Below are 9509 nucleotides of genomic sequence, written 5' to 3' on the forward strand. Positions count from 1 at the left end.
AAACACATAAATCTATTAGAGGGAAGAAGACCAACTCTTGCATTTCCTCTTGTGCTTTAAATATATATAGTGAAATATACTGTTAGCAATAAGGGGATTTCAGTCTGTGTCTCTGCAAGGTACTCTGAACCACAGATACTCTTGTGAAGGAGCAGGCTCTGTAATGCAGTAGGACAGTAAGAGAGAGGACAGGGCAGGGGAGGGGGGGAAATGAGCAAGCTCCTTAATTTTCGCTCTCGGGTCTCTGCCTCTTTCTCTTTGAGTAGGGGGGGGGGGGGCTGTGCTTGCTTGTGATGATATCATTGTGCACAGGGTAGAAATCACGATGGCGGATAAATGAGGCACCAGGACTTGGGTGTGAAGAGCTGGAGGATGAGGGAGGAAAGGTAGGTAGAGTTGCCGTTTAAAGTACAGTAAATGGGGTAATTGTCAGGATCAATCAGCTACTTGACACAAAATTGAATTCTCAGGGAGGATTCCTCCCTCTGCTTTGAGGCAGGAAGAAGAAGAGTCCTTAATTCCTCATGATTTCAACGACCAGGAAGGTCTTCTAAATTAAGGGAGGGGGCAATAAAAAGAGAAGCCTTCTTACCCAGGCCACTTAGCAAGCGTTCAGTGGGCACACCTGCGAGGCGCAAAAGCCGGAGGTGGGCTGAGGAGAAGCCCCACTTCTGCCATGGACTTGGAAGTTGCACAGGTGGAGAGGTCACCGTGACACCCTGGCTTGTGCCATGCTCAGGTAGTGTCGCAGTCTCACACGCTATTACAAGTGAGTCCCATTTGTCTCTGGAATCCTTCTCACCACGCTTACCTTGTGGGGGGGGCCATCCCTGTGTGGTCAGCAAGTTTTGTTCCTGTGGCTCCCCACCTCCACCCTCCCCTTTCATTTCCCTCTCCCTGAGCTTATGTCTTAGTTCCTTGTCTCAGTTAGACTCTGAGCAGGGCCGTGGAGAGAGCGCCTGGTTCTGCTCTTACTGGGTGAATTTTGGCAAGTCATTCCATTTCTTTGAGTCTCAACTTTCTCTATAAATAAGGATAATAGTAACACTTGTCTTGTATTGCGAGGATTAAGTGAAATGAGGAATGAGAAATTAACTACAGCGAATTTCCATAGAGAATGTCCCATGTGCCAAGCACTGTGTTGAATGCTGTCTGTACTATATCCCACGTCATTCTTCCAACACCCAGTAATGCAGGCATTTTTCTGCTCATTTACAGGTGAGGACACTGAGGCTTAGAGAGATTGAGTAATGTGCCTAAGTCATTGCTAGTTTACGGAAGTGTCCAGATTTGTATTCGATTTGAATAGTCTTACTCTAAAGTCCATGCTGGTAACCAGTGTCCCACCACCTCTATAAATGCCCCTGTAAAATGGTATGTCAGCAGGAGATAATTTTATTAGATACAGCTAGTACACAGTGCTAGCTTCATTAGTAGACAGATCTGAAGGTACCAAGATTGTATCATTTACACATAAAAAATGCAGAGCAATTAATTTACATAGAACCACAGGCTTTTACAGGTGAAAGGGGTTTTTGAGATGATCCAGGCTTGTGCTTTGCAAATTCTGCTTCTCAGAAGCCCCATGCCAAGCTGTGCTTTTATCTCTTTTAAAATTTGTTATTATTTCTAGGTAGCATTTTGTCTGAAGAATACTTCTAGAGCTTACTCTTTTCTAATTCACTATCATTTTACGGTGGCCTTTTTTGGGGGGGGGGGCATTTTACCAGAGCCATAAGAGATAAAAGAGACACAAGGATTCCTGAGTTCTGGCCCAGGTCTCTCTTTACTCCTCAATCCTATCTCTTGACACAATGTGTCCAATGTAGTAAAGTTTTGAGAATATTAAAAATTAACTATATATACATATATATGATCTTATAAAATTATAAAAATCTTATAAAATTAATTATATATATATACATATATATATATGTATGTATATATAATCTTTGTCAAAGATATATCTCAGGAAGGCACATAGGTCTGGCTGATCTAAGCAAAGGTAGTGGTAATGAGGCATGGTGACCAGTATAAAGTAATGAGGCGTGGTACCAAATCATTTAAAAAGATTTGGAGGGGCTTGAAACTGATGTCAGTAATGACTATGATGAAGTTGTCTCCTACAGAAGTAAGCAGAAGAATACCCTCCCATGAGGGCCTTAAATTCAAGGATCCATTCGTTCAGCCATCATTTGGGAAACATCTCTCTACCGGGCACTATACTAGACAGAGGGACCACAAAGATGAGGAAGACAGTGTCCCTGCATTCAAGAAGCTGACATACTGGAGGTTGTGAAGTGGCAGATGCTTTAGTGTGGTGAGAATAGTGACAGAGAATTACAGTGAGTCCTGGGGATACTTTGATAACCGACATCTTATCCAGCCCGGGGTGGGGAGAGTGCAGTCGTCAGGTAATCTTCCTGGAAGATATATATTCTGAGAAGAATTCAAATTCAAGGAGATTGACATCAGAGGGCATTGTTCTAGCCTTAGGTAGAATAGAATTTAGCTTCTTTCTACTTTTTCTGATGAAGCAGAGATGGGCCATCCAGCAAGGTTCCTTGACCGTAAGCCACAAACAGATGAACCCAGACCGCATTGCCTCAAGGGTGTTGCTCACTAGAAGTTCTGCTTTCAATTACTATGAATAGTTTCTTAAGATTATTTCTTCTCATAGAGATGAAAACAGCTATTCCTCAGAATCAGAGCTGGTGGCGTTTTCCTTGGTAATTACTTAGATCTCGCCTCTTGTGCAGGATTTCTAAATAAGTGTATGCTACGGGAGCCACACTACATAGGTAGTAGACGCTTGACAAACAATACAAGAATTAACTGTACTAGCTATGAATTTGGACTAGATGAATTTGTACCAGGTCAAATTGCTGAAACAAATGGACTCCAAGATATAATGGGTGAAATCCAGCAACATTTATCACTCCTGAAACAGGGCGAATAGTCCAAGACATCAACAGCTATCTTCCGCCTGAGGAATCACTCCTCTCTCTTAGATTTCATTTCCTGAGGGCCTCTGTCTCTCTGTGTCTAATTAGAGGAAGGGGAAAGTAAGAGTGAACACCTTCTTAAAGAGCTATACCCAGGACTGGCACAAATCGGTTCTCTTCATGTTTTATTGACAAAGATTTGTCACGTGGTCACATATGGCTTCTGAGGCTGGTGGGAAATGTAGTTCCAGGCTGAGCAGATGCTTCCAGCCACAACTCTATTGACACAGATGAGGAAGATTTTGGTGGGCAGCTACTGTCTTCATCACATAAATGGAAAGAAAGTGAACCATCAAAAATATCTAAGAACATAACTAATAAACTGCCTCTAGCTTCAGAACATTTTATAATTACTTGCTTGCTAATGTCAATACCTGACCACATATACCCTTAAAAATTTCAGATAGAAGGGGTGCCTGGATGGCTCAGTCAGTTAAGTGTCTGACTTCAGCTCAGGTCATGATCTCACAGTTTGTGAGTTCAAGCCCCACATCAGGCTCTGTGCTGACAGCTCAGAGCCTGGAGCCTGCTTTGGATTCTGTGTCTCCCCCTCTCTCTGCCCCTCCCCTGCTCACACACACACACACACACACTCTCTCTCTCTCTCTCTCAAAAATAAAATAAAAACATAAATTTAAAAAAATTTTCAGATAGAAGCCGATTCATAAATGGAAAACATGGGACTATGATCAGGTGATTATATATTACTTGTTTGTCAAGTAATATATCCTGATTAAATATATCCTGATTAATATATCCTGATTAAATCCTGATTAATTTTTTAAAAAATATTTAAGAAATGTGACAACTAGATAAATAATATTAATAGAAGTTATTAATCAGAAGTTTTCAATCAGAGCAATTTTATCACACCAGCACATTTTTTTCAATATCTTTTTCATGCTAAATACTTTGGGGTAATACAAAAAAAGATACTGTCATTAAAAAAAAATTTAAATATATATATGTAAATATGCAATTAAGATCGAAATAGAAGTGATGCAGTACAGTGATACTGTTGACTGCCAAATGGATTACACACAAAAAAGTCTAGGTATGGTCAGAAGGCATGGAGAAAGCAGGGTTTGAGCCAAGTCATGAAGTGTGGGCGAAGTGTTGAGAGGCATAATGATTGGGAATGCATTACATGCATGGAAGTTCCTGAGGCAAAAGAGAATGAAGCACATGTGAGGATCAGAGGGGAGATCATCATGAGTGAAGAAATGGATAACAATGATTCATTATGGTGGTGACTTTCCATGAGCAGGACAAGGGGGGGAGGGAGAAAGGATGGGAGAAATAGGGAGTTAACCTTCTGCTCCCTGGGTGGAAATGAGGAATGAGGTAGAAAGTAGTGTGTAGCTTAAAAAGCTATGAGTTCAAGCCCCACATTGGATGTGGAGATAGATAGATAGATAGATAGATAAAAAGATAGAAACATAGAAATATAGAAAGATAAAATTTGTTTATTGAAAATATTTGACCTTTTTTTTTAAATCCGGATAGACTTCAAGTTTTGAAGCACCTGAAAAACCTTTCAGACTAAAATTAAGATTCCACTTAGCATGACAGTGACTGGTACAATGCACTTAATAAGTGGCCAATAAATGATCAAACTGATAGACTGATTGATAAACACCTTAAGGCAGGTTCACAGAATAACCACATGGTAGGCAGAATTCTAAAGATAGCCCCCAAGATTCCTGTCTTCTGGTTATTCAATCAAAACTAATCTAGTAATTCTGTGAAGAGATTTTGCAAATATAATTACAGTCTCAAGTTAGTTGACCTGAAGATATGGAGAGCCCTTTACAAGCTGGGTTTTTTCTCTGGTCTTTTTCAGAAGAAAAAGTCAGAGAGATTGGAAGTGAAGGAATCTGTGTGCTATTGTTTACTTTGAAGATGAAAGAGACCAGGTGAGAAGGAATGTGGGTAGCTTCTAGAAGCAGAGAGTGTACCCTCACCTGCTTGTACTCTCTCTATCTCAAAATAAATAAATAAACTTAAAAAAAAAGGTTGGGGGGGGCGCCTGGGTGGCTCAGTCAGTTAAGCGTCCGACTCAATCCCTGCACAGGTCATGGTCTCGTGGTTCGTGGGTTCGAGCCCCACATGGGGCTCTGTGCTGATGGTGTAGAGCCTACTTGGAATTCTGTCTCTCCTTTTCTCTGCCCCTCACTGCTTGTGCCCTTTCTATCTCAGTATAAAGAAATAAAGTTTAGAAGCAGAGAGTGGCCTCCAATGACAACCAGCAAGAAAATGGGACCTCAGCCATAAGATACCAGATTCTACCAACAACCCAAATGAAGAGACAGATTCTTTCAGAGAGCCTCCAGAAAAGAGCCCAGTCTGGCCAACACTTTGATTTTGACCTTGTGAAACTCTAAGCAAAGAGCCCAGCTGGGCTACCCAGACTTTTGACCTACAGAACTATGAGCTAATAAATGAATATTGTTTTGAGCTACTAAGTTCGTGGTGACTTGTTATTTAGCAATAGAAAACTAATATAAATTGGGTGTCTGGGTGGCTCAGTTAAGCATCTGACTCTTGATTTTGGCTCATGTCATGATCTTATGGTTCATGAATTCGAGCTTCACAAAGGATATGGAGCCTGCTTGGGATTCTCTCTCTCTCCCTCTTTCTCTGCCCCTTCCCTGCTCATTCACACACACTCTCTCTTTCAAAAACAAATAAATAAACTTAAAAAAAAAAAAGAAAACAAATATAAATGGATACCTGAATTCAATTAAGCAGGGGTTGTATATTTCACAACTCAGTTCTAATTATCTGTGAAAACTTCTGATCACCCCAGAGTGATCTTTATCTCCTTTCTAATCCTATAGGACTTCATTTCTATCATTCTGGAGTTAGATATCACATATTGCCTGGCACTTTGTGCCCTTGACCTTCCTTATGCCCCTTGATGGTGAGCTCCATGATGGAAAGAATCAGTTTGTTACAGTTTCTCCTTCCAAGAGTATGGGAATGTCAGAGGAGGTGGCAGGCAAGCCAGGTTTTCCAGAATTTTCTATCAACAAAAGCAAATGAAGTGTTCTTGAGAAAGAGCATATGGCTATCGTTTTCTCTCATAAATAAGACTGAGACAACATTCAGTTGCTAAGATCAAGGTTACCGATCTCCTGTGAGTGCCAGCCTGACCAGGGTACTATCACTACATAATGGGCAAACCAGAATGACTGGTCTGACTCAGAAAGGTATAATTGAGACCCTTCCAATTACGAGTTGGTTTTATTTTTGGTGCCAGTTATTACTCCATAACCATGGCTTCACCCTGCCCCGGGTTGCTGCTGAGGCTATGACCACGGCAGGGTGATGAGGCCTGGCTTACAAATTACAACATTCTTTCCTTAGGTAAGCATGTGAAAACAGTCTTCCTAGCCACTAGATGCAGTATTCTTTATTTCTGAGAAATTCCTTAATGCACGTGTATTTTTAAAATGAGTGGATTTTATCCTCTTACCTTTATGCATGACCCACTAATGTGAATAATTTATATGTTTTATGTACCTGTAGACTGATTCCATAACAAGTTGGCAATGTGTTCACATAATCCTGAAAGAAGGTGTCAGAGGGTCTGCTCCTGAGCTAAGAATTAATTTCTCCTTCATTCCCCTACAGTGCCAGAAGGAGTGATCAGACAGTCCCTGAAAAATAAGTTTTACTTGGGACCAATGTTTAACCTGAGGTTATAATGTCCCGTTTTCAGAAACTCTCATGAATCCTAATGGTGATTTTATTTGTTAAGGTTCAGAAACTAAATCAAATGCAGGTTTTGAAAAGGTTTTTCAGATAAAAAAAAAATATTTTAAAATGTACTAAAATTTTAAATTTTACAATATTTTTACCAGCCTCTTGTATGCTACAATGCCCCTTTGTTTTGAGATTGATCTATCTGCCCCTTTTCCAGTTTTGTAGTAATTCTGAGGGTATCCTGAAGTCTTCCTGCTCAGCACTGCCACCACCACCACATTCCAGTACAAATTTGGGATATTCTGCCTTCAAAATATCTTTCAGGGGCTTGTGGGTAACTCAGTTGGTTAAGCATCAGACTCTTGACTTCAGCTCAGGTCATGATCCCAGGGTCATGAGAGATCAAACTGCACATTGGGCTCAGGCTGAGCTCGGGCTGCTTAAGATTCTCTCTCTCTCTCTCTCTCTCTCTCTCTCTCTCTCTCAAAAAGAAAAATAAAAATATATTTCAGGGGTGCCTGAGTGGCTCAGTTGGTTAAGTGCCTGAGTCTTGATCTCAGCTCAGGTCTTGATCTCAGGGTCATGAGTTCAAGTCCCACAATGGGTTACAGTGCTAGGCGTGAGGCCTACTTAAAATTTAAAAAAATAATAAAAAATAAAAACAAAATATCATTCAAAACCCTTCTCAAGGTGCCTGGCTGGCTCAGTCAGTAGAGCATCCGACTCTTGATCTTGGGGTCATGAGTTTGAGGCCCATGTTGGATGTAGAGATTACTTAATTTATACATAAATACCATTCCATGTCTCCATCTTTCTCCTCACTGCCTTGGTTAGGGTCCCTAGTATTCTAGCCTTTCTCTCCTGTAAACCAGATCTAGAATGATTTTTCTAAAACAACAGTCCAGTTCTCTTTCACTTAAAATCCTCTGTCCCACTGACATCAGAGGACGCTTCACACTCTTGAGTCAGCCTGGTTGTGCTTTTGCCTACTTCACCAGCCCTGTCTCCACCTTCACCCTCTTTCTTTATTTTCAGGGCTTCTCAAAGTGTAGTCCTTAGACCATACCTAAGAAAATCACTGCTTACTAAATTTATAGTTTCCTGGGTCCTGTCTGAGGTCTACAGAATCAAAAATTGTGGGAGATGGGGCCAGAAATCTGCACGGTTAAGTTTTGGGGTGATTCTCAGGCAACATGGCAGCCTTGTAGGTGCCGGTAGCGTTTCCAAACTACTTTAAAAAAATTTTTTTAATGTTTTTATTTATTTTTGAGAGACAGAGACAGAGACAGAGCATGAGCAGGGGAGAGACAGAGGGAGAGGGAGACACAGAATCTGAAGGGGGCTCCAGGCTCTGAGCTGTCAGCACAGAGCTCCCAATATGGGGCTCGAACCCACGAACCATGAGGTCATGACCTGAGCCAAAGTCAGATGCTTACCCGACTGAACCAACCAGGCGCCCCTCCAAACTACTTTTTCAGTGTTCCACATTCTCTCTTCTTCATATCTTGGTCTCTGCACCCTGTGCAGACACACTTCTTTGCCTTACTAAATTTGGACTGTGCTTCTAGCATTGTTCTAAAAGCTCTTTCAGGATCACCTTTAGGAAGCTTGCCCTGACTCCCCTAGGCTGCATTGCCCTTAAAGGCAAAGAATTGCAGTTTGTTATTGTTGCCGCCAGTTATCTGTCTTTCCCATGACCAGGTAAGCTGGGCGCAAATAGGGGCTGTTTCTTTCATCTCTGCCCCCCCCCCCCGCCCCCCCCCCCCCCAGCCACCTTCCCGAGCCTGGCAGAGTGCTGGGAATGTAGAGGTCCCTAATAAGTATTTGTTAATGTGTGACTAAACCAACACATGCACACTTTTCAGATATTATTAGGAAAACAATAATCTGATACAAGAGTTAAAAATTAAAAGGAGTTCTTAAACTGAGGGAATTGTGCTGTTCTCTAATAGATGGTCGTATATGGTAAATTGTAGTTTTACAGATGAAAATACTTTCTCCTCTGAACTTTTCACTTCTTCCTGATGGTGTTTTGAGCTCTGATGCACTGTGCTATAGATGGATTGATCTGGGAGTTAGACAGTCCTGGGCTCAAACCTCAGCTTTGCCAAGTACCAGCAGTGTGATTTCAAGCAGGCTGCTTAATTTCTCATTACGTGAGTCAGAGAAGTCTTTTTACGTATGCTGAAGAAATAATATACCTACTCATAGAGGGAAAAGAGGATGTAATGAAATAAAGTGTGTAAGACATAGCGGGTGGTGAAAAGTGCTTATTCTTTCTCATTTATCATTAGAAAGGAGCTTAGACTATTATGGAGTTACTACTGTGTGTCAAGTATTTTATTACTTATTGGGGATGGAAAGCAAAAAAATACATAGAATAATGTATAGAATAATATAATAGAATAATGCCTTCTTATTCAAGAGATATTGTTTCAAAACAGCTTATAATGTGTTAAGGATTATAAACTAATAAGTCAACTTTATTAATTTTTATAGAAAAACAAAGAATTCAGCTACCAGGAGATTGCTAGTTGTTTTCTAGAATTCATCTCTCCCTATTTCACTGTGGGTGAACTCCTGATTGTAAGCCAAGTACATGGCTGCTTGGAAAAAAGATTACATTTCCCAGGCTCCTTCACTATTAAATGTGATCATGTGCCCAAGTTCTGACTAATGGGATATGAATATAGCATGAGAAGATTGCAGAAAAGATCCTTTTATTTTTTTTATTTAAAAAAATTTTTTTAATGTTTATTCATTTTTGACAGAGAGAGAGACACAGAGCATGAGCAG

At 40.7% G+C, this 9509-nt stretch overlaps 1 long non-coding RNA gene across 1 annotated transcript; it reads left to right on the forward strand.

Moving 5' to 3' along the window:
* Positions 1-312: 312 nt before the first annotated feature.
* Positions 313-5604, forward strand: LOC125936222 (uncharacterized). The gene is made up of 3 exons (XR_007461963.1): positions 313-386; positions 4849-4921; positions 5205-5604. It is a non-coding gene; the product is annotated as an uncharacterized LOC125936222 (long non-coding RNA).
* The last annotated feature ends 3905 nt before the right edge of the window (positions 5605-9509 follow it).

This window comes from Panthera uncia, assembly GCF_023721935.1.
Source record: "Panthera uncia isolate 11264 chromosome A3 unlocalized genomic scaffold, Puncia_PCG_1.0 HiC_scaffold_11, whole genome shotgun sequence".
Lineage (NCBI taxonomy): Eukaryota > Metazoa > Chordata > Mammalia > Carnivora > Felidae > Panthera > Panthera uncia.